The 27,615-nt window shown below is 35.5% G+C and overlaps 1 protein-coding gene across 2 annotated transcripts in view; it reads left to right on the top strand.

Moving 5' to 3' along the window:
• The window catches only part of LOC150109739 (solute carrier family 35 member F5), a 456,325-nt gene that overhangs the window by 160,697 nt on the left and 268,013 nt on the right, over window positions 1–27,615 (top strand). The gene's annotated exons all lie outside the window — the stretch shown is intronic.

Genomic DNA, 27,615 nt, shown 5'->3' on the forward strand with positions numbered 1-27,615 from the left:
CATCTCAAAAAAAGTTTCCCATACTTAAATACTGGCCATAGCAAGCATTATCAGCCAATGTGTGACCATGCCTGCAACAAAACAGGGCAGTGAGAAATCACTTCAAGTCTCGCCTCTGCAGATAGATCTCTTGAAGCTTTAAAATGTCAAAGCTGTAAACTTGACATTATGGAAAAGAAAAAGAGTTTACTTTGCAATTTTTGTTGCCAGTGGACTCATACTGATTGTGCCAAAATAGATAAATGGGTGATCAAACCCCTAAGCGACCTTGGCCAGCCATTTTTCTATCCCCTATGTCTCCCCACCATTAAACAATTCCTAAATCCTGGCAAGCACGTGGATAACCTGGAAAGTTCTTATCATACTCATTAAAACCTTCTTCCAGAAAATTGACAAAAAAAAAAAAAATCTCAAAACAATCCGCGATCACCATCTGAAAGCTAACATGCTTACTTCAGACAATGCCTGCAGGCTTTGTGATTTCATTGCTTCATCAGTTCAAGACATAATTGAAGCAGAAAATAAAAAGTACATCATCATCCTAAATTTCCATTTGGAAACAGACACAATGCTAAATGACATTTGCAGGCCTGCTGAACAATGCAACTTTGACTGCAAGAAAATTGTCAGGTGTCACTGTTTCAGGCCCATGATTGCAAGGAACAACAGAATGAACTTCCCACTCTTAATAAAAGTGACCTGCGATACGCCTGTAAGCAGATTGGCTGTGTACAGCTGAACTCTCCTTTATTCACCAAGCTTTCTTGTCCAATGTCTACAATGCCAATAAGATCAACAAAATAGTAATAAACACAAAAATTTATTCTGATTATAAGACCATCGGTTTAATACACATATGTACAAGAACGCCGACTAGTTTCTCTAGCATACTGTCTAGCTTTGTAAAGACTAAAAAAGGTGAAAAAATTTTGTTGCCTAACCGTTATAAACGGTTCTGTATTTCTTTCTTTTCTTTGCATTTATTATTTTTTCACCTTTTTTAGTTTTGATAAAGCTAGACAATATGCTAACGAAACTAGTCTGTGTTCTTGTACATATGTGTATTAAACTGATGGTCTTATAATCAGAATAAGTTTTCGTGTTTATTACAGTATATAAAGACCAAATATGAATAGGCTAAATCAACAAAATAGTTTTCTTCCACTCCTCACATCCCTTTCAACACACAGATTATATATACTATTACTGTTCTCTATATCCAGAGCACCTCTAGAAACATAGCCAGAACTTTAAAGAAATATAATCTCTGCACTACCTTCAAACCTCATGTGAAGTTGACTGCACTTAACTGCTCTCCTAAGGATCTACTCCTTTCTCTCACTCTTCTAGGTTTATAAGGTTCCTTGTTTTTGCAACTTATATTATGGTGAAACTGGAAAGATCTGCTGTGACAACAGAGGTCTAGATGGCCATGCCTTTGATACAGAATGAACTTAATAAATCAGTCCCACTCTTAATAAATCAGCCTAATCATTCAACCTAATGTAAAACATGGGTTAAATCCCATGATTTGGGAAACTTTAATTATTAGGCTCCCTCTCCAACAGCTAAGGCTATCCAGTGGCACCATAGAGGGGACCCCCCCACTTGAGGCTTTTGGTCTAACTTATTCCACATATTATTTAATGTGTCCTATTACAATTTTAATGTATCCCTGATGATGTCTCTATGGCACAGATGAAATATAGCAGCTTTAAAACATGTTTAATTATTTCTCTGTGCTATATTCATTCCATTAAACAACATTATGACTGTAAGAAGTTTATTTTGCACTTGGTTAGACTATAATAAATTTTGTTTAATCCTTTATCCAAGTGTAAGCAAACAAAGTTTCCACCTGAAAATATCTTCAGGACTGAGGTAAGGTGGTACATCCCTTGGCAACTTGTAGCAAAGGTGGATCAAGCTTTCATCACTCCTTGTTTCAGTATCTCCCATAATGCAAAGCACATCTCCTTGCAGACATGTATACTGCTATTCATTAAGGGAAGGGCCAATACTCAGACTGGTTTTGACCTTTAATGAGGTCTCGTCAGTGGGAGGCAGACCCAGAGCAGTGATACTAAGCTAGAAGTAATGGGGAGGTCATATTTACCTATACGAGTTAACAACTGGTGTACCACCTTATTATTAAATTACTCTGGATTTAGAGAAAGATGTTGGAAGTTTATTTTGCACTTGGTTAGACTATAATAAATTTAGTTTAATCCCTTATCCAAGTGTAAGCAAATAAAGTTTGCACCTGAAAATATCTTCAGGACTGAGGTAAAGTGGTGCAACTCGTAGCAAAGGTGGACCATTTGCATCATAGTCCATCTTTGCTTTTGGCTTAGTATCACCACTCTGGGTCTGCATCCCACTTACGAGACCTCAATAAAGGTCGAAACTGTCTGGGTAGTGGCCCTTCTCTTAATGCATATCAATATATATATGTCCGCAAGGAGATGTGCTTTGCATTATGGGAGATACTGAGACAAGGTGAGATGAGAGCTTGATCCACCTTTGCTACGAGTTGCAAAAGGATGTATCACCTTACCTCAGTCCTGAAGATATTTTCAGGCACAAACTTTGTTTGCTTACACTTGGATAAAGGATTAAACCAAATTTATTATTATGACTGTAAACCAGCACCTAATCCTATTAATAATATAATAAACTAATAGTAAACTAATAAGTTTTTATTATTTTCTAATAAGAACTAATGCTATCTATTTGACATACCAGCCTAACAAATAACATCAGGTGTTACTATTAAAGCTAGCCTACAAACAGATCAAACTTCAGGATTAAACGGCATTAAAATCACCATTATTAGAGAATGTCAATGTACATATGCATTATACTGTACATTTTTAACTTAATACTGATGACTGGTACATTTCTATTAAATATTAAGGAAGTTGTAGTAGTAGCATCAGTATATAAAGAAGGCAAATAAAGCTGATTTAAAAAATTAGGCTAATGAAATTTTTTGGATAAAAATAACTTTTCAAAGAATTAGTGTGAGTTCAGACAAAAAATTTAACACTGAACATGCTTTAGTAATGTTACACTAGGGAACACTGAACTAACAGTGGAAGCTTTTTTTTTTTTGAAAAAATTAAGTAATGGCTTTAACATGGTATGCCATGAAATTTTAATTAGTCAATTAGAGGCCATACGAACAACGTACGCTCCTCTATTGTTTTAAAATTTATTTAATTGCTAGATCTCAAGCTATAATTATAAACAGCTAAAGCAGTTTTGAAATATTCTATATTCTATGACCAATTTATTTTAGTGTGTGTGTGTGTAATATATATATATATATATATATATATATATGACGTGTGTGATCTAAAAACTAAACAGTGAAATACATATCGATATGAAATTGATAACAGGAAAACTCACGTACAAAGATTATTTAATAGTATAATTTTCGCCTGTGTGTCACAGGCATCTTCAGTACATTTTAAGCCCAAATTAAACAATAACTGACAATTCCAAAAAGTGCCACCTAAGTAACTGGTGTAAGGTAACTAAAAAGGTCAACAAATTTCCTAACAAAAAAAAAAATGTATGCAATAAAAAGTTAGGAAAGATTAGCTGATTTATAAAGTACTATCTCCCATAAAGATCATCACCATCCCAGTCAAAAGGCAGGAACTATTAAAACACTGGTTCATCTGGTCCACTACTTTTGTTCTTCAGACAATCTTTTGCAGAAAGAACTACAATATATAACTTCTTCCTTTCTATCTAATGGATATAAGAATTCCTTCATCAAAAGAGCTATGAGTAGTTTGTCTTCCTCTTCAAATACAGAAGAAATAATGTGCATTCCTATCCCTTATGTACAAGGCATTAGTGAACATATAGCAAAAGATTTAAAACCACTGAATATTTTTGTTGCCTTTCGACCATTTGGAAAAATCTCCACCTTTCTCACTTCTCCTAAGGACAAGCTTCCACATCTTCATCCAGGTGTCTACCAGATTCCGTGCTCTTGTGGATTATCTTATTTCGGACAAACGGGAAGATCTGCCTCTATTCGGCTAGAAGAACACCAATCTTATATTGAATACTTAAACCTGAAAAGTCTGGACTTGCAGAACATGCCATCTTCACTAGACACAGAGTTCATTGGAGAAAGACAAGAGTTCTTCACAAAAGTCAGTTTCTCGTGGAACACCTTTATAAAGAAACATGTGAACCTCTACTTCATTCTCCTAACTTAAACAGATCCGACGGCTTACGTCTGTCCCCTTTATGGGAGATAGTACTTTACAAATCAGCTAATCTTTCCTAACTTTTTATTGTATATGTATATATATATATATATATTTTTTTTTTTTAGGAAAGTTATTGACTTTTTTAGTTTTCTTACACCAGCTACTTAGGTGGCGCTTTTTGGAATTGTCAGTTATTGTTTAATTTGAGCTTAATGTACTGAAGATGCCTGTGACACACAGGCAAAAATTATGCTATTAAATAATCTTTGTATGTGAGTTTTTCCGTTATTAATTTTGTATCGATATGTCTACTCAAGTATACCTCTTTAAAAACTTAATTAATAGACATGATCAAACGAATGCAAACCATGATAAATGCTATCTTTTAAAAATAACAGATTGGTACCACCGAAATTTAATTTGTTTTTTGGGACATTTAGACTATATACATTTTAACTTACCAAATGCCTTATGTGAAATTAACTTCTTCATACATTTATTCTTACATTATAGAAATTGTAGAGCAGATTCAAATTGCATTTATATGGCAATAGAAAAACAATGTAAACATTTTTTTAGGATTTAAAAAAAAAAGTGATTGTAATTTAAGCTGTAAACCACACTACTAGTGTCAAAAATAGAGTAAGGGTTATGTTACCCACCCTGGCTGGCAAGCATGGTCTAGCAAGCTGCAGATCTGAATCCTGCTGTGGTATATGAATGTTTGTTAGTGTCTTTAGGTTGACGATGAATGTCATCTCTTGGCATGAGACCACCATCTCACTTATTGCAGGTCTGAAGTGACTTGGAAGTTTGGTCTCTAGATCAGGATTTCCAGACTGTGTAAAGATAAATAAGAATGCCAGCACACGCACACATGCTCACTCACTCAATTCCTGGTTTACGCTCACACATAGACCCACACTTCACTGTGTAGGCATTCGAAACTGAAATCCTGTGGAATAGGTTGGTTAAATCCTTATTCCAGGAGTGTCTTATATCTGTAGATGTGTGTGTTCGGGGGCCAGTTTGCCTGTTCTGTGGGATGAAAAACCAGAGTTTCCAGGTGAAAAAAATCCTCTACCTCTGTATGAGATCAGCTAATTCACCTTTAGTCAAAAGAGACCAGATGAAGGCTTGTCATGTCATGGACAAGCCTTCATCTGGTCTTGAACCCAGGTTTTTCCAACCAAAAGGCTTTGTCTATACTGACTGAGCTGTGGAAACTATATATACTTACTTCATTAAAAAAAATAAAAATCTTTTTTTTATATTCAAAAAAAAAAAAAAAGAGCAAACTTTATTGTTTGAATAGATTCATAAAATTAGAAACATTATATTCTGAATGAATTCAAAGCACACAGCATATTTTGAAGAAATGTGCTAAAGAACTGACAGCTCTGTTGACTGCTTTTCACTGATCATTTGATTATATGAAAGGTGCTCAAGGAGTGGAAGGAAAATAAGATAATGCTGTTACACAAGAGTGGTACTAGAATAAATACCGGTTTGTATTTCTTCATTGGTTTAGCATGTGCAGATGTGAGGGTAATGTTATCTGTGAGGATGTGCATGGAGTCATTTAAGGAATGATTGTGTTTTAGTAATCCGTTTGCTTTTATAAACAGAAAAAGGGAACAAATTTGTCAAGCCAAAATTATTTTCTAAGGCTTTAGCTACAGACAGTGTGCTGTTAGTTAACAGTCCTCATGTGGATAGAAATGCTGTTAAAAGGGGTGGGGGGGGTATCACCATATTGTGAATGTAAACTAACCCCACAGGCACCTTAACTGATATCCTTGAACTAATAAACTCCAGACCAGCTACCTAAATATTTGAATCTGCAATTTGATAGTTGGTGCACTGTTTTTAAAACTTCATATTTTAAAAATAATCACTTTGAACAGCATTTGTAAATTCAGATATGCAAATATTATTGAAGAGAATATGCGGGAGTAAAAAAAAAAAGAAGAAAAAAAAAGAACCAACCCTTAAGAGACCCATTGCTAAAATATGAAAGTAACAAAGTGATTCAGCCAGAGAAGTTTAATGGAAGGTTGTTATTCTTAATACTTTAGTATGAATATCATGGGTGGATTAAGGATTACATAATGTAGAATGCAATAAATAAACAATTGCATACAAGTTAAAAACCTGGTAATTATCAGCCAAATTCATTCATAGTGAATTGCAAAAAATTCAGAAATCCTTCTTTAGAATCCAAATATGTAGCTTTCTCTGGCTCTTTGGTAAGTAAATCAATCTCACACCAGACAATAAAATTCATCTCCCACCCATTCTCCATGGATGGATTTAAACTTTTATTCTGTTATTTGAAGAGCAGATGTGTTAACCATTTTGGCACCACTGGAATTTTCTGCAGTGCTAGAAAAATAGCATTAGTCCAATTACTGTGATTGAAATTACCGTTAATGATTATCTTTTCTTCTTTGCTATGTTAATTTGCCTATACATTTCCTTTTCGCTGCCCTCCACATTATTAGGTCTATGGCAACTAACTAAATATTTTATCCTGTCAACCTCTACCTCACATACTTCCTCAAAACTATTACTACCATTGCCCTTGCCCTTCCATCTTGGATTGTCATAACTCCTTTGTTGCTCTCTGCAGCACTCTCCCTCCTTTTCTGCCCTATCTCCAGTCTCCATGAAATACACACTCCTCCATCTGTATTCCTCTTAGGATGTCATCCTCATCTAACTGTCTGATTTATTTTGACCGTTTGGGGGCAAATTAACTCAATGCAACAATTTTATTATCCTTATTTCTGATACTACTTTCATTCATAAACAAATAACTAATTTCTGGTTCTATAGCAAGTCCCATCAACACCATTTCTCAGATATGACTCGCATATCTTCCGCCCTCCTGATTTTACAACTTTCCCAGATCAGAATGTCCCTTCCCACACCCCAGACCATCTTAATCCTTTCTGGTCAACTTGCATTTACTTCTATATCCAGCATCTACATTTCTCCCACAGTGTCTCCCTGTCCACCCTGAACACTCCAGTTCCTGGTCCTGCATTCCTGTTTTCTTGTTTCACTAACCTTATTCATCTCTCTTTTCACAACCTCCTAATCTTTCCTGCTTTTCCACATTACCTCTTATATCAGTAGATCTATTCACTACAGCCATTACTCTCCCATCCATTTGTTATACTGTTCTATCTCTCAAATTCATCAGACATTCACAAAATTCACTCCTTTCTCCTGGCACAGTGCTGCTAATATACCATTTATGATCTTCACATGCTATCTGAACTCATCACTGTCTACCTGGTGAACACACTGATTACCTTTCCTACTATTTTTATCTTGTATTCTCCTCAATAACCTCCTGATATCCATTCTTATATTCTCCTTGTTCCCAACCAAATAATTTATTCCTGCTACCATTACTAACTCTATCTCACTTGCTTTTCATATCCATTGCCTCAATTACTCTTCTCATTCTACTCCATCAAAACACACCTTATGCATCTTGTATTCACCACATATCATATTATTGAATACAGAGCCACTCAATTATTAGATACGTTATTTCTTTTACGTTATTCATCTTTCATTCCATTCTTCTTCACTCTTCCCATGCATATCTGCATTTCTTATTTCACTCTGTGCCCACTTCATCTCTTGCCTCATCTTTGTCAGCTCCACTTTCATGGCTTGTATTACTTTCTAACTACAATTTGTGCTTGCTACCTTGCCATTAGTTGCACGCGTCTTTCTTGCTGCCATTCTTGCCTACCATCTTCCCATAACTCTTTCTAGCTGTCAGTCTCATGTTTGTCAGCTTCACCCTCTTTCTCACCATCAGTTTCGCATATTATCTTACTACCAGTCTTCATGCTTCTATGCTTGCACTAATGGTCTCTCAATCTTTTCTGCTGCTGTTCAGATTCACAGAAGCCTCATAGTCCATAAGCATGTCACACTTATGGACTATGAGGCTTCTGATAGTAGTATTCAATCATCCAAAAAACTTTACCTAATTCTCTTCTCTTATTTAACCTGTCCACTTTTAGACCTGGGTTTAAATCCCATCTAGGATGTAAATATCAGGGCATTTTCAACTGAAGGTGATTTAGTCTCATATGGAGGTTGCATGTTTTTCTTGATCTCAAAATCAGGAATACCGGCCTTTAGAACGCACACAATTAACATACATAATACACTGACCTTAGAAGCTGAGTTGCTTTAGCCATGAATCCAAATCAATCAACCAATTAAATCAACCTCTCCACAGACATTTTGAGCTCTCACACATACACATTTCATTCATGGCATCATACCATTCTCGAAAACTCTGCACTCCTCATTTTATCCATCATTTGTGCTGATCTGCATATCAGCACTAGTGAACACAACAAAACTGAGTTAAAAACTCATCAGCATCAGTTTCATGATATGTATCCTCAAGGATTGTTAAGGCTATTACAACAGCACTATATAAATTAAGTTTACCTAATTATTAATCTCCTGTCAACAATTTTCCTCCAGATTAGTCTTTTTTTTTTTTTGTGATTCTCCCCCGTAGAAGGTTATTAGTAAACTTATATTACATTTGTACCGTGAGTGAGCTGAGGATTTTTTTTTTTTTTTCAATTTTTATCAGTTTTATATATTTGTTGTAGTTTTTTTATTTATTTTTACATAGTCTAGAAACCCTACTCTGCAAACCAAACATGGAACTTTCAGACAGGGTGGCAGACACACACACACACCAGGCTATGAAATACATCTCTCACCTAAAGAGAATCACAAACATCCATACCATGGTGTGATTTTAACCTGCCACCTGTTGATTGGTTGGTTGGAAAGCATGTATGCTAACTACTTGGCCAACCAGGTCAGCAACTTGTCAGTACTCCAATATTGTCTTATTTAACATTTTGTTTCTCAAAGTCACTTCTGACTGAATCAATCCACTTAGACCTTGGTCTTTTTTCCTGCCATATTGACATTAAATACCTGTTTTGCTAACCTTTCTTCTCCCATTCTGTTTAAGTAACTCCTTAGATTAGCCCTGCTCACACTTGACTCTGCCATTAATGCCATCTGCTTGAGCCACTAATTTTTCTGAGAACTCGCATTTGGTTAATTTCTCTCTTATTCCATGTAAATTTATTCAACTAGCTCTACACCATACATGCTAGCTTTGCTTATTCTTTTGTCTGTTTCCATGTGTAATTTGCTGTCTTTATTAAAAACTGTGCCTAAATAGCTGAAATATTTTACCTATTCCATAGGTTCTCCATTGAGAATGCAGCTGAACTTTTCCATGTTTCTACTATTTTCATAGTTTTGGTCTTTTTATTGTTAATTTTCTTGCCAAGTCTGTTACAGCTGTTATTTAATTTAGAGAATCCTGGAGACTTGCATTTGATGGATTTAAGAGAACATCATCTGCATAAAGCAAAAAGCTAAGTTTGAAATCTCCAATCTCCAACTATCTTCCTATATTCTCTTCAGTGCTAACTGCTGACTTACAACTTAAATATAGACTATGTATTGCTCTATATAATGTTCTCTTTAGCCCACTGCAAAACATGTATGTATCCCTATTTGAACATTTCTGTTCAAGTATCATTTACTCCGGCTGCGTTTCCACATTGTTTTTGAAGGCATTTTCTACTTCACGTATTGATATTGTAAAATCTTGTATAGGAGGAATTTTTGTACAAAAAATCCTTATATACCGATTTTACTGGAGAACGAAAATTCATACAATATACTTGTACTTAATTAGCATTTTTTATTATGTTTATGTAATATGGAAATATTTTAGAGGTGAACTATTAAATCAAGTAACTGCCAAATTATTGTATAATGACAAAGAAAGTTAAGTAAAAATTAAATTGTAACAAAGGATTGTTTAAACAAAGATATATCCCAGACGGATTAAGATATGACCTAAGGCAATCACTATCGCGAAGGTCTAGTATGTACGAGGTTTCCCACCTTAACATAGTGACCTAAAAGTGTGCTGTGTGAAGACCCATGAAGCACCCAAGGGAATAAAATCGTAACTGGACCCAAGGTCAAAGGAATAATATAAAAGGGGGAGACATTGAGGCAAGAGGAGTCACACACAGAGGAGTCTTGGTATTCATTGTCGGAATGTGGTTTGTTGTCGTTGTGGGTTTTTCGTAAGCCATAGTAGAGGTCAATCATATTCTGGGAGATGGCCACATAGAAACAAAGGTTGTATCGATGTTCGAGGATGTCATTACCGATTCAAGGTCGGTGACCTACATTCCATCCAACAGACACCTGAAGTGCGAGATAACTCATTTGAGTTTTGAAGAAAGTCGGTTCTAGATTTACAGTCGCCAAGTTTCGTGACGTTCTAGAAAATGAGAAGTGACCTCATCGATCTCGGAAAAAGGTGCCTGTATGTGTAGCCAAGATCGGAATGTAATGGAGGATAGTGATTTCAAGAATCTGTTAGTGTGGACCAGACGACTATGTACAAAGTGAGGTCTAATATATTGTATTTTACTAGAGGCAGAAATTGTGACAGAGATTACTCTAAAGTTTTTATGTTAATATTGTTTGAGGACTGAAGGCATTTAGCTAATCATTGAATTAACTTGTTTAGTTGTGGAGACAGGATATAATTAATGTAAGGTGAAATTTTAATATGCTAAATGTAGTTTATTAGCTAAGCCTGTCTATTGTTTAGCATGTGTAAGTTTGCTCTTTGTATGACTAAGTGATAGCTAAATTATTACCTTAGACAAGTTGTTTTAGAGAGAATTGTTAATTTTGGAGGAATATACATAATTCCAAGCATATAATCGCTGTAGAAGTATAGAGCCTGAATCAACTTGTGTGTTTAGTGTTAACTTATATTAATGTACATTCAATTAACATGAATAAATTGTTTTGTTTGTCAAATAATTTGCCTGATTCACTGCTGATAAAAATGGAATCTGTGTCACCTAGATTGTTATGTAGCCTCTACTGAAAATTGGCAATTTTGCATTGCTGGATTTAGTATTAAGTATAAGAGAGGAGAGGAGAGTTCCGTGTCTTGCTGAGTGTTTTTCTTTGGAAGGATATTAAACTCCTATCTCTGAATTCTGATGGCGCAGTCGATATAAACAAATACATTTTCAGAATTCAATATAGGAAGACGCTGGTAGTTCAGACAAAGAAATTGGCTCCATCCAGAGGCAATTTCTTATTTCTAAAGTTTCGTGCATGTGTAGAAGCATAATCGTGGCCTTGAGACAAGGGGGGGGGGGGTAAAGTTGAATGAGAGGATTAAAGATAAGAGACTAAATCATGCAACGTATTTAGAGCTTGGAGTTAAGACTGTTTAATTTAATAAGTATAATTGAACAAGTAATGGATAAATATTGAATAGTCATTTAGAATCAAGTATAAATAAAAATTGAGTAAAACAACCATAAAAATCCTATTTTTACAATATGTACTCCTCTGTTAATTTTCTGCTACTGTTCTGTTACTGTGTCTTCCAAAGTAATTACTTCCAGGTGCCTAGGATATTCTTATCTTCAGTTTTCATGTCACCTTTGTCATCTTTGATTCCTTTTACAGTACTCTTTCCTTCATTTCTAAGCTTTCAATAGTCTCCAGAACATTTTGCCACTTTTCTGATATTTACCTTCTATATTCTTCCAAAGTCTTCCCGTTACTTTTGTTTAGCTCCTTTTTACACATAGCTTACTCTTATATTTTCTCTATTCTTTCAGGACATCTGCTAACTTATTTGCTAAGAACTTTCTTCTTTTCCAGAACTGCTTCTTTAACATCTTGTGTCCACGATGACATTATTATTTTTTGATCCTTGCAGACAAGTTCACCATTTTCCTCCTTAGCCAGTCAGTATGTTTTTTGCAGAATTTGCCACCGAGGCTCCAACGTTTTCTTCTTATTTCTGAACAGCAATAATTCTATAGTTCACTACAATTTTCCTGTAAAAGTTGCTTGACTTTAATTATTTTCAAAACTTTTTTACATACTGTTCTTTTCAATGTGGTATCCCTTTTTATCCTACTCAAAACTTAGTGATGGTCACTTCCAATTTCAAATCCTCTGTACATTTGTATCTTGAATAGGCATAAGGATATCACTATCAACATAGTCAAAGAGTTTTTCTTATTTCTTGTCTTCTCTCCATTGAACTTGTGTACATCTTTATGTTAGAACATAGTAGTAGTAATGACCAGTCCATGTCCTAAGCAGAAATCTATAATAATATTATGCTATTATTATTATTAGCCTTGCCCTTTTCTTGAATTTTCCCACAATGTTTCTGTGCCTGGTGAATTTGCTGTTTCGATCTTCAACAAGAACCATTTTTCCATTTTTTTGTCAGCTGCCTTTCTAATAACTCAAAAAATTCATTTACTACTTCTTAGGGGAACCTTCTGCAAGATCATAGGTGCAAATTAGTTTCATTGTTCATTTCTCCACTTCGAAGTTCGCCCACATGACTTGAAATTGCCTTCCAATCAGTAAGTTTATGATGACTTTGGTGTTAAATGTTATGCTACTCCTTCATTTTCTTGATCATGATTGTACATCTTTAACATCCTATATTTATTATTTAGTAAGATCTCACTTGTTTTTGTATTCTTTGTTTTAATGATGCCAGGTACTTGTCTTCTGCATGCTCGATTTCCTTTCCATTAATACTACTTATATTTATGGTTTCTATCTTCATTTCTTCAGATGTTGAGTTTGTTCTTCATCTAGACATTAGCTTCAGTTTGTTCCAGTAGCTGACAATTGACTGTTTACTTTGGTTCCTTATTTAAAAAAAAATAAAAAAACAGCAAAGTTCTGATTTAACTGGCCAGTTTCTCAGCCTGGCATGAAATTTCATGTCTATCGTTTATATTTCTGGTTTAAGCCAGTAGAGAGTACAATTTGATTGGCTAGTTCCCGAATTTCCAGTCCATCCTTGTTTGTTCAGTACATGCTTGATACCTACTAACAGGGTGCACCATATGAAGGTGATGGTTGGGCATTAGGTCAGAAGCCCCTGTCAGGACTTGAAGGTGATTATGTGGAGGTCACATCCCAGTTATTTGGCTTTGTCCATTAAGTGCCAAAATATCAATATCATTGCACAATAAATATAAAAATTTAACTCGACTTTCTGCATCTCTTTGAACAATTATCCTCTTGATAGATGATGTCATGATTGCAAAAATGTTTGGGATGTTATTGAAGACAGAAATGAAGGGAGATACAAGTGAATAAAGAAGTCATGTTGAAACTAACCATGATATCAGTATTATTTAAAACTAAATTTCAGATTAAAGATTTATTGCTGGTAGAATTTTATATTCAAGTTGAATTATGGTCAGTAAGTGGAGTTAAAGATTGAGCTAATAATTTAAAGGAAGAGGAGTGAGAGCAAGGCAAGGAGTATTATGTTTATGAATTTTTAATAGCTGAGGTATCTTTTAAATGGTTTTCTGTGGTCATTAGTGGGGTTATAAACTAGAGGGTTGCAGATGGTTACAGTCTGAGCAAGCCACTCATTTTTTCATTTTCCTTTCTTTAATTGCATTCACCAGTGAAGACAACAGTGGCATTTCCCTTATCCATTGTAATGTTTTTTGTATCTTTACATAATTTATAGAGAGAAAGAGTTGGGAGTTAGGGACAAAGCTTTGTAAGATGTCAGTTATGTTGAGTTTAATCTTATTGACGATATATAGAGGAAGGTTGCAAACATTGCATTTCGTAAGGTCTTATGACCTTATGTTGTATACGGATTTGATGCAGTTGACCACTGCACCAAAAACAGTCACTGAGCTGCTTTGTCAAGTCTTTTAGAAGAAAGGTTGATGGCAACTGACATAGGCTGAATTTACAGATAAGAGTGAGAACAAAGGTGGCCATATTTCTTGATGTCTTTCTTCCTTAGTTTTGGAAATGTCAGTATGCTCCCAAGTTTTGTGAGATTAGAAGAGAGGACTGTTTAAAGATAGCAAATGGCCACCAGGTACTACATGTGGCAGCAGTGTATTCTCATAGCTAATCTGGCATGCCTATAGATTTCAGAGGCTTTTGCATAATAGAGTGATTTTAAACCTGACACGGATAGGTATAACACTACATCTTTTTTTTTTTAGAAAGGCTTGTCAGTTAACTTCCATAGATAAATGGAATTTCTACTTAATACAACTAATGCAAGATAGCAATAATTCTGGCATGCAAAAGAGCCTTAGAAATATTCCTTGTGAAATTTCTAACCAGAGTTCATATTGTTCTTTTAACTAGTTTTGTGTAGAAAAAAAAATAAAAAATAAAAAGTTGTTGCTCTGGTGTATTATTATTAAGAGAGACTTCCAGGGAGTCAGGGATTCATCGAGGGAGACCACATACTACACACACCAGCTCTCATACTTATTCTTGAATTCATTCACACTGCTTGCACTCCCAACATCCAATGGGAGTTCCAATCACAAACCACTCTACGAGAGAAAAATCTAGTCCTCACCCCTTCTTAGTGGCCTTCATTCTCAGCTTCCAAGGATGCCCTCACGTCCTTTCCCCACCCTCCATAAATTGAAAAATTCCATCAATTGAAATCCTATATGACAATTTCAGAAGTTTCTAAGTCTCAATCATATCTGCTCTTTCTCCTGTCTGCTGGTGTCTGCAGTCTACAAATTCTCAATCTGTCTTCATACTCAGTATTCCATAATCCTGATATCATTTTTAACACTCTCCTTTATACTCTCTCCAGTATATCAAAATCACAATGGAAACCAGGAGACCAGACCTTCGCACAATAGTCCAGGTGAGGTCTTATCAAGGCTTTGTAAAGAGGCAACATCCATAATCTTTACATGTGAACATTTGTTTTAGCATTGCAATTATCTTTCGAGTTGTATTTGCAATCTTTGCCACATGACCCATGAACTTAAACTTCCTGTCTATTAACACCCCAAGATCCCTAGCCTCATCAGTTTCTTCTAGCCTAATTCCACTAATATAATACGACATTGGGTATCTAATCACGCCGAAGTGAATGACTTTACATTTACTGACATTGAACTGAACCCATTTTCCCATGCTCACATTCCTGATTACACTACTTATCTTTGCATCATCAGAAAATAGCTGTATGTCGCTTGTCAAATCCTTCCCAATATCATTAAGGTACAGATGGAATAACAGTTGACCAAGCACTGATCCTTGTGTACATCACTAGTTACCTTAAATCTTGCAGACTCTCATCCCCCGTATATCACTTTTTAATATCTGTCAGTCAGTCAGTCAGCCATCCTCTTATCCATGCTAATATTCTATATTAGCATGGATAAGTGGATGCCTATAGATTTTTCAGACCAATTTTCTCAATTTATGCAGCAGTTTGCAATGCTGTATTCTGTCAAAAGCCTTAGCAAAATCCAAAAGTATCATGGTGTATCCATTCCCCTTGTTTAGTTCAATGGTAACATTGTTATAGAGTGTGAGCAAGTTGCTAAAACATGACCTTCCTTTAGTAAACCCATGCTGTTCATTGCATAGTAGAGATTCACTGTCAACCCATTTCTGAATGTGAGCCCTAACCACTTTTTCCGAAATCTTCAGATACTAATCGGTCGATAGTTGGATACATCGGTCATTGCACCACCCTTTTGCAATGGAATCACCTTCCATTACTGTGGAATCTTCCCTGTTCTGAGACTCATGTTAAACTCTTATCAATATCCCATCAGTACCTATTGCTGAATTCTTATTCAATTTGTGCAACAGCTCTAATACCTCGTCCTTATACAGCTGCATTTCTTCATCTAGTGAAGAGGTAACAGTGAGCTCAATGTTGTGTACATCAGGTTGATAGCTTTTAACAAAATGGGCACTCATTAACTGTGAACCTCTTCTGCATCTGTAACCCTCATGCCATCTGCACTTAGATGAGTTATTCAATCTTTCTTTTACTTGCAGCATATCAATAGCATTCTTGTCAGTTGTCTTTCGCATGCCAGTTTCTTTTCATATTCAGACTTTGCTTTCTGTACAACAGTTGTGACTATTCTAGCCTGCTGCTTATAATGGACGTCATCCTTATGCACAAGGTATTCCTTCCACATCATCCGTTTCTCATAAATCTCTTGCTTAATAAGATTACACATCCATATGACTCCTACTCTATTTATTCCTCAAACTATTGGGACGCATTTCAGTGTTGTTTAAATGCTTCCCATGCATTCTCGATATTCTTTCCATCCAGTAACTAATCCCATCTCACTGAACTCAGTATACTCCTGAGTTGGTCATAATTTCCTGCTTTGTAGTTCAGCATGTAACCTTTTCTGAATGGAACATTCATAAACTTAGTCACTTCCCAAGTGAGGACTGCATGATCACCGTCACCAACCAGAGGCAGAATAGTCATGTCTTTAACTGAAACACCATTTGACACTCTAATCAAATCTAACACTCCTTGACCTAGAGTTCCTTCTGTTACATGCTGCTTGAGGAAGTTGCCCCGCAACAGCTCAATAAATGCATTTTCATTCTTCTCATGAGATTCTACTGCTACCAAATAAATATTTGTATAATTAAAGTCCCCCATTATGATTACTCTTTTTACACTCATCTTTTCTATTTGGTGATGCATTTCTTCATCACTACCAACCGATCCACCAGGTCTGTAACAACACCCCACTATGTAATTAGTCTTGTTAGATTCCACCTCACACCAGAGGGCTTCAAACCCACTGCCACATGAAATATTCTTAGTAGTAGTACTACTACAATCATAGGTCTTGACTCTAACTGGATTCAAGTCATCCATTATCATTAGCAACATGCCCCTCCTCTCTATCCTTCCTAAAAGTACTCTACCCTTGACACCCAATACCAGTTAGTAGCTCTGATTCTGATAGCCGGGTCTCACTAATACCTACAATCTGAGGTCGCAACATATTGACTAAGGCAACAAACTCTATCCCTTTGTTTCTGATACTGCTAGCATTCGTGTACAAACATAATAATCTATCTGTTTGTTCTTTTGTATTGTCTTGTCTCCAGTCTACCTGACACAATTGGACAACTTGCACATCTCTATTATTCTCTAATGCCTTACATATGTTAGAAATTAGTCGGAACACTAAATTAGCTGTATACAAGACTGTGTTCAAACCAATTTTAACTTATGGATCTGAGAGCTGGGTCAGAAGTAAAACACTTGACCAAAGACTAGAGACCGCAGATATGAGAGTCCTGAGAAAGATTATAGGTGTGAACAGATGGCATCAATGGCAATATCATATTAAAAATGAGGATATTAGGAAAGAACTTGACATTGTCAGCATCCAGGAATGTGTTAGCAGAGCTAATCTCAGATGGTATGGTCACTTAAATAGAATGGGAGAGGAAAGATTAGCAAAACAAGTGTTCTCTGCCAGGTTGGCAGGAAAACAACCCAGAGGAAGACCAAGATATAGGTGGATTGATACGGTACAAAGTGCCTTAGACGATAGAAATATAAGATCTGATAATGTTGGAGTCTTGACAAGTAACAGACTGATTTGGAGGAAAATTGTAGATAGGAAGTTAGTAATGATGTAATTTTTTCATGTAGTACTGTCATATCCTGTACACCCCTTGAGGGTACATGGCAGGAATTTGATGATGATGATGATGATGATGCCTTACATATGTAGACGTCTTTGCACACTTATGATGGGTCCGAACCGGATGAACACAAAGTTGAAATCGTTCTCTCCTCATCAACATTTCCATGATAAAGTTCATTGTTATCATTAACACACAGCTATAACATTGTCGTCCTAACACTCGCATTCACACCATTCCCACCTTTATAATTTAGTTTCACTAACTCTATTTGTTAGGTCTCATACTAGTTATTAGTTTTTCTGGACTCCTGATACCAAACACATTCAGGTGTAGGCAATCCTTCTTATACAAATCTAATCTTCCCTCAAACTCACTCCATACATCCATAAACTCATCCATTCCTTCTATATAGCCTACGCATCAAATCGTTTGACATCATAGCTCTTCTTCTTAATTCATTTTTATCATAGTGAGGTAAAATACTAGTGATTTTCACTTTCTTGCTCTTCACTCTCGCCTCTTCAACAATCCTTTCATGCCCTCTCTCATACTGAACTTATCACCAGTTATATCGTTCATACCTACTACAACTATGATTTTGTTTACTTTTCTTTTCTGTTTTTGAATTGCTTCCTTTATATTCTTAATTTTCACTCCAAGAAAACTCACTGTTATAACTCTCATCTATAGTATGTTTTATTATAGAATCACCATACCAAATAACATCTTTCCTTTTACTAACAACATCACTTACCTGATTTCTGTTATTTCGTGCCTTATCTGTTTCCTTGCTTTGTTGTTTCTTATTTTCCTGTTTAATTTTTCTTTTTCTCCCTCTGTTCGTTTAAACATCTCTTTACTTTTTGCAATTTCCACATCATCTCTCTGATGATCTGCTTCAACTTCGCTATTTTGGAGGTTAATTGATTTTCATTAACCTCCTCAATAACCTCAATAGCAGTGCTAACACCTTCTTGTACTCGCCTTTTTTTAAAGGTGCTTTTTTTAGCATTGCATTTTTTGTCGGCATTTCAAATGTATACTAAATATTGAAATATCTAATAAAAATATGTGATAAAATACTAAATACACTAAAAAAACACTAAAATTTACACTACTATACTACAACACAGTAATTTTCTAAGGGAAAACACAATAAAAACAGACAAAAAAAAATCATCAATTTCACAGGAGCACCAAATTCACCAACCAACCACAATGTATCATTCAGAGGCAATTGTGTTTTAGCATGAGACGACGATTGTTTCACCGAGTAAGTATCATTATCATCAAATTCCTAACATGTACCCTCAAGGGGTGTACAGGATATGATACTACTACATGAAAAATTTACATCGTTACTAACTTCCTATCTACAATTTTCCTCCAAAATCAGTCTGTTACTTGTCAAAACTCCAACATTATCAGATCTTATATTACTGTCGTCTAAGGCACTTTGTACCGTATCAATCCAACTATATCTCGGTCTTTCTCTGAGTCGTATTATTGCTAATCTTTCCTCACCCATTCTGTTTAAGTGACCATACCACCTGAGATTAGCTCTGCTAATGCATTCCTGGAATGCATTATGCTGACAATGGCAAGTTCTTTCCTAATATCCTCGTTTTTAATATGATATTGCCATTGATGCCACCTGTTCACGCCTATAATCTTTCTCAGGACTCTCATATCTCCAGTCTCTAGTCTTTGGTCAAGTGTTTTACTGCTGACCCAGCTCTCAGATCCATAAGTTAAAACTGGTTCGAACACTGTCTTGTATACAGCTAATTTAGTGTTCCGACTAATTTCTCTCTTATTCCATATGAATTTATTCAGTTGACTTCCGACCATACCAGCTTTGTTGATTCTATTGTCTATTTCCGTATTTCTTTTACCATCTTCACTAAAAATAGTGCCTAAGTAGCTGCAATGTTTCACTTGTTCCACAGGTTCCCTGTTCACAACACAGTTGACATTTTCAACAATTCTACCTATTTTCATTGTCGCTGTCTTTTTAATGCTGACCTTCATACCATATCTATTACATCAGTTATACAATTTAGTCAGGGAATCCTGCAAACTTGTGGCAGATTTATTTAGAAGTATAACATCGTCCACATAAAGCAAAGAGCTGACATTAACATCTCCAATTCTGATATCATGTTTAATACCACTTTCCTTCATAATGTGATCCATATAGATAATGAATAACAGAGGGGATAATGTACATCCTTGTCTCACACCAGATTTAACATTAAACCATCTTCCTGTACTTCAATTCTAACTGCTGACTTACAACTCAAATGAAGACTAAGTATTGCTTGATGTAATCCCCCATTGACACCATATAACTGTAAATATTGAATAGCTTCTCTCTTGGCACCTTGTCATATGCCTTTTCTAGATCGACAAAACTTAAATACAGATCTTTGTTATATTCCCATGCTTTCTCAACTATTTGTCGTAAAGTGAGGATCTGATCCTGATAGCCTCTATTTGTCCTGAATTCAGCTTGTTCTTCACCAAGCTTTTCTTCCACAATTCCTCCGAACCGTTTCTCAAGTATACTTGCATAGATCTTGCCAGGAACCGCTCAGTAGGGAAATACCTCTATAATTCTTGCATTTAGTTTTATTTCCCTTTTTATATATTGGTACTATGAGAGTTCTTCTCCAATCATCGGGAATTGGTCCCTCTGTCCAGACATTCTGAACTATGCAGTGCAGCCACTGTAAGACTTTTATACCACCATACTTCAGCATTGCTGGTCGAATATCATCTACTACTGCTGCCTTTCCACATTTCGAGCCTTCGATGGCTTTTTCTACTTCAAGTATGGGTATGTATTCCTGACTGTATGCCTGTCGAGTGCTTTTTACCACTGTGCTGTCATCACTGCTTGTTTCATTTAGCAATTTTTCGAAGTAATTACTCCATACTTCAAGGATATCTTTTTCTCCTGTTTTCATGTCACCTTTATCATCTCTGACTCCTTTTATACCACTCTTTCTTCCATTTCTAAACTTCATCAACAACCTCCAGAATATTTTGCCACCTTCTTGATATTTATTTTGTGTATTCTTGCCAAAGCCCTCCAATGACTTTTGTTTAGCTAGTTTTACACAGTGTTTTGCTTTCTTGCATTTGTCTCTGTATTCTCAAAGAGCACAAGCTGACTTATTTGCCAGGAACTTTTGTTATGCATTTTTCTTTTCCTTCACTGCCTCTTTAACTTCCTGTGTCCAACATAGAGTTCTGATTTTTCTATCCTTGCAGACTACCTCATCACAGCCCTCTCTGGATGAATCAATCAGGGTTTTCTTCAAGGCTTGCCACTGAATCTCCAAGGTTTGGTTCCTGTTCTCAAACTCTTTCATTTTTTTCTTCAATAATCTTTGTATATTTTAGTCTACAGTTCACATCCGAGAGCTGCTCAACTTTTATTTGCTTTAAAACTTTCTTACATGTTATTCTTTTTAATATGAAATTTAATTTTATCCTGCTCAAGACTAAATAGTAATCACTTCTAATTCCTCTGTACATTCTGTTGTCCTGCACCACGGTGAAAACATCGCTATTGTTGTGTCCCAGTTTATGATTATTATCCTATCTAGTGAAATTCTGCTTATCTATGTTCAACTATTATCTATGTATGAGATATCACCCAAAAATACAAATATTTAAGTTATTTCTCCCCTTAGTGTCCCTAATATTTATATTATACTGCACCTTTTGGAACATTTAGTTTGAGATATTAAATACAGAAACAAGGAGCAATTACTAAAATATGTCTGAATGTGAAACAATATTGCAGTCGTGACACTTTATCTCATTTTTTTTTACACATTAATTTCCCGCGTGATTAGGTTCGTACGTTTTTCAAGTGGTGCATTGGGCAGCAATTTCAGGCAACTGTTTTATCAATGAACGAAGGTTTATTAAACTCATTAGTATGGTACAATTCAATTTCTAATATAATTCAATTCAATAGTAAGAAAACATTTACAAATTAGCATTAGCTTATCACAAGTAATTTGCTTTGATTCTATATGGGTATTACGATCATGCCGCCATAACAAATTCAACACATAAAATCATAAGTAAGATCCCTTATCTAATTAACACATTAGGTAACCCTATGTTAGTCTGAATATGTGCTATATGTTGTAGCACATGGACATATATGATCAACTCGCTCTATTTTACTATCTAAAATTACGTAGATTAAATTATCCTTTCACTGTACTAACACATAACTTTGACATTTAAAACTTTCCTATACATTACAATACACATGTATAATTCTCAGGACACATGAATTATTTATATAATATTAATATTAGCAAGCATACTTTCAACATAATCAGTCATGTGTCCTAGTATAATTTTGTTAGTCTCTTCAACAGTTCAGTAATAGAATAATGATAACAATTACAGACGATTTTCAGTTAACACGAGATTTTTACAGTACCTTTTTCCAATTGAACTATCCTGGTATGATCTCTCCTATAATCTGTTACTCCTAAGTTCTTTTGGCATTGAACTGTGCTTACACAATCTTAACTCTTCATAGTTGAATTAATAACACTTTAGAATCATCTATACCATGGCTGTGAAACTCGCCACTTGGACACCGACTTCTTTACAGATTTCCTTTTCACTGGACGATGAAACACTTAGACAATACCTTCTTTCCTTAGCTAAATGGCATTCCTCGTTTCTTACCATAGGAAATACAGAATCGAAATCCCGCTCACTTTTGTTTCCTTGTGACGAAGGAGATAACGGAGATAACTCCAATCCTGCCACTCAGGAAAACCACGTGAAACCTATACGAAGGAGCTCGTGAAGAAACTATCTGGGAAAAAAGCCTCTGTGTGGGTGTGTGTGGGTGGGGGGGGTTTCTAACCCTTTTCTGCATTGACTCCTAACTGCACCTTCTTTAATTTCTTTTCTCCGCCCCTTACTTGATTCGACTTCACCGTGACGATGTCTCAAATCTGGGAATTGACCCTGAGCGATAGTCTTTTTTTTTTTTTTTTTTTTTTTTTTTTTTTTTTTTTTTGCTAGCCTTTAAATTAATTCCCCTTCCAAATTTTTAAGAATTTACTCTTAATATTTTAATCTCTAGCCTCTCACATACAATTTCTTATGACTAATCCTTTCTGTCTTACTTAGCTAATTTAATCTTTTATATCACAACTGTAATATATTCCTTTTTTTTTTTTTTTAGTTAGTTCAACAAACACCCTTTTTTTTTTTCATATATATTACTTGGATGCAAGGATATTTTTCTTTCTTTTAAATAATTCATCTAATAGCTTTTATACAGGGTTTTATTTTATTTTCTCTTCATGTTACACCATGATAACTGGGAATTCTACATTCTTAAGGTATCAGGGTGTAACAAAATCCTGCTCAAGACTAAATAGTGATTACTTCCAATTCCTCTGTACATTCTGGTGTCCTGCACCACGGTGAAAACATCGCTATCAACAATAACATAGTCAATGAGACTTTTCTTATTTCTTGCTGCTTCTCTCCATGTGAATTTGTGCACATTTTTATGTTGTAACATGGTGTTAGTAATAACCATTCCATGTACTGACCAGAAATTCAACAGGTATTTGCCATTATTATTAGCTTTGCTCTTTTCTCCAAATTTTCCCAAAATATTTTTGTATGCCTGACAATCATTTCCTACTCTGCTATTTAGATCCCCAACAAGAACCAACTTTTCCTTTTTCATTGTGTCAATTGCTTTTTCTAAAGCATCAAAAAATTCTTCCACTTCTACCTTAGTAGAACCTTCTGTGGGATCATAGGCACAAATACGTCTCATTGTCCAATTCCCCATTCTGATATTAGTCCACATCACTCTACTTGAGACAGCCTGCCATTCAAGAAGATTAGAATCATATTTTGTGTTGAATACTATGGCTACTACTCCTTTTCCTTAATTGTAATTTCCTGAATGACAATTAAGGAAAAGTTTTGTATTTATTGCTCAGAAAGATCTAACCAGTTTTTTGTCTTTTTTTGTTTCAGTCACCCCTATTATGTCGATCTGATACTTATCTAATTCCTCAGCTAGCTCCATTTCTTTGCCATTCAGGCTTCTTATGTTGATAGTACCAATCATTATCTCTGGTGGTGTTGATTGGGGTATGCTTTCAGATTTGTTCCAGTAGCTGACTTTTCGCTGTTTTCCCTGGTTCCTTGGCGAAAACAACGGGGCCTTGTTTAACCAGGCGATGCCCCAGCCAGCTTGAAGTTTTGTCGTGTTGTACTGTCATTTTGTATATTGGTTTAAGCCAATAAGAGTACAGTTTGGTCGGCTAAAACTGAAATTGCCAGCCCATCCTTGTTCGTTTAGTATCCAGTTAGATACCCAACAGGGTGCACCACGAGAAGGTGAGATTGGACATTAGGTCAGTAGCCCTTGTCTGTTCTCCGCATTCCTTTAAAGGCTATGTGGAGGTCTACTCTCAGTTATACAGCATTGACCCTTAAGCTACAAATATTAATAAAGGAAAACATAAGCACACATGAATAAACAGTTTTTATTGTATTTATTCTTCCTATACTTGCATTATGTTTGTGAATATCATGTTGCTTTAAAGTTGAGAATTTGTATCTGCATTTTTTCAAAATCTGCATTTCTAGGCAAATCCCTAGCCTAGAAATCACCAGGCTATGGATTTACAAGTGAAGTAGATCTTGACCGTTAGTTTCATATTTTTTCATGTGATTTCTGTTTTGCAGTAGTAAAAACCTAGGTTTCTAGATAGAAACACTTTGTCACCTCTAAAGTGACCAACCAAACATAACTTCAGTTGAAAACCTCAATAAATGTTCCATGTATTCTAGAAAAAAGAGTTCCTTAGAGACATGCAAGGGACAGAGCCCTTCGGTTATTGTACTTGATGTGTAGAATACATAATCCATTTATTATTGTATTTGCAATATAATGGATTTGCATTTGCAGTTTAAACCAATAGACAGTACAATTTGGTTGGCTAAGTCTCAAATTGCCAGTCCATTTTTGCTTGTTCAGTACTCATTAGATACTTACTAAAGCTGCATCACATGAATGTGGGGATTGACATTAGGTCAGAAACCACAGTTGGTTCTTTGCATTCCTGAAGCGCGATGTGGAGATCTCCTACCTGTTATTTGGCTTTTCTCGTCAGGGAACCAGGGCAAACAGTGAAAAGTCAGCTACTGGAACAAGCTCCAAATCTAGAATAAGAAGAAACCTAACATCAGAAGAACTGAAGAAAGGAACTATCATCATAAAGAGTATCAATGGAAAGGAAATCGAAATTATAGAATTGAAAAAGTGCCACGTGGACATAATTGGCATTACTGAGACCAAGGAGACAGAAACAGGTGAGATCTTGCCAAATAATAGGTATAAGATGTTATTTTCAGGCAATATTGATCAAGGAAAGACAAGAGCAGCATTGGCTTTTAACATCCAACAGAGGTGCTCAAGGGTCAAAGCTGTATAACTGACAGGAGACCTCCACATAGCCCTTTAAAGGAATGTGGAGAATCGACCAGGGCTTCTGACGTAATGTCCAATCCTCACCTTCTCCTGGTGCACCCTGTTAGGTATCTGCCTGGATACTGAATGAACGAGGATTTTTTTTTTTTTTTTTTTTTTTTTTTTAATAACGAAACCTGTGGTGCGTTCATAATTAGAAGAAACATGTATAAACCACAGTGAAAATTATTTAATTGTAAATATTTCATCTTAAGTATCTTAGGACATCATCAGTACAGTATTTAAACAAAATTAGGAATAACATACAGTTAGGGCACATGATTACAATAGAATCTCATGAAAACGTGCATAACGTGCTAAAGTAGTACAAAAAAAAAAAAAAAAAAAAAACCGTTAATTATTTAACACAATTTTGTATGATAATTTCCCATACTTTAGGAATAGTAAGAACGTCGTTGCGGTTTAGGTTTGGTCTGTGTAGTAGGGCTTCAGAACTTTCTTTGTATTAACATTCATGTTTAAATAAAGATCTATGTAAAAGTTTAGCCTTTTCCCAATGGATCCTATGGTTTGGATTTTCAATTCCGTGTTGAGAGAGGCCAGATTTCTGCGGTTTAAGAAGACGAATGTGGTCTTGATGTTCCGAGATGCGTTTCTGAACAGACCTACCTGTCTGTCCAAAGTAAGATAATTTGCATGAGCATGGAATCTCATAAACACCAGGTAACATCAAGGGTGAGAATTTGTCCTTAGGAACCGAAGGTAATAAGTTGTAAATTTGGTTGATAGGTTTGTAAGTAGTGGCAAAATTGTATTTCTTCATAATTTTAGAAAGACGTTCTGAGATGCCTTTAACGTAAGGTATGGGAATCCTATGCACTTCTTCTGTCTGGTTTGATGTATGCAGAAGTGACTGATGATTTTTTGAGTTATTTTGGGATTATATCCATTTAGGATGGCTGTATTTTTGATAACTTCTAATTCTAGAACACCTTGAGGAAAAAATATTCACTTTTGAACCCAAACCAAAAATTTGGCTAAGTTATGTCAATGACGTATTTGCAGTCTGGAATCATCCCGAACCTGAATTACAACTGCTTCTAGATAAAATTAACCTTCTTCATCATCGCATCAACTTTACATTAGAAAAAGAATCTCCACAGGGTATCTCTTTTTTGGATTTACACATCAAAAGAAAAGACGGTTCCATCGCCACGTCCGTCTTTCGCAAGCCTACATTCTCAGGTCGCTACATTCACAATTCTTCTGCTCATCATCCATCTCAGAAATCTGGCATTATTAAATCACTAGTTTCCAGAGCACCCAAATTCTGCTCCTCTGAAGAATCTTTAAACCAGGAATTAGAAGTTATCAAAAATACAGCCATCCTAAATGGATATAATCCCAAAACAACTCAAAAAATCATCAGTCACTTCTGCATACATCAAACCAGACAGGAAGAAGTGCATAGGATTCCCATACCTTACGTTAAAGGCATCTCAGAACGTCTTTCTAAAATTATGAAGAAATACAATTTTGCCACTACTTACAAACCTATCAACCAAATTTACAACTTATTACCTTCTATGGGCAAATTCTCACCCTTGATGTTACCTGGTGTTTATGAGATTCCATGCTCATGCAAATTATCTTACTTTGGACAGACAGGTAGGTCTGTTCAGAAACGCATCTCGGAACATCAAGACCACATTCGTCTTCTTAAACCGCAGAAATCTGGCCTCTCTCAACACGGAATTGAAAATCCAAACCATAGGATCCATTGGGAAAAGGCTAAACTTTTACATAGATCTTTATTTAAACATGAACGTTAATACAAAGAAAGTTCTGAAGCCCTACTACACAGACCAAACCTAAACCTCAACAACGTTCTTACTATTCCTAAAGTATAGGAAATTATCATACAAAATTGTGTTAAATAATTAACGTTTTTTTTTTTTTTTTTTTTTTTGTACTACTTTAGCACTTTATGCACGTTTTCATTAGATTCTGTTGTAATCATGCGCCCTAATTGTATGTTATTCCTAATTTTGTTTAAATACTGTACTGATGATGTCCTAAGATACTTAGGATGAAATATTTACAATTAAATAATTTTCACTGTGGTTTATACGTGTGTTTCTTCTAATAATGAGGATGGGTTGGCAATTTGGGATTTAGTCAACCAAATTGTATTCTTATTGACTTAAACCACAATATAAAATGAGGGTACAACATGACAAAATTTCATGCCGGCTGGTGTGTCTC

Source organism: Typopeltis vanoorti, chromosome 2, assembly GCF_054136105.1.
Source record: "Typopeltis vanoorti isolate ZY-2024b chromosome 2, IOZ_Tvanoo_1.0, whole genome shotgun sequence".
NCBI classification, from domain to species: Eukaryota; Metazoa; Arthropoda; class Arachnida; order Uropygi; family Thelyphonidae; genus Typopeltis; species Typopeltis vanoorti.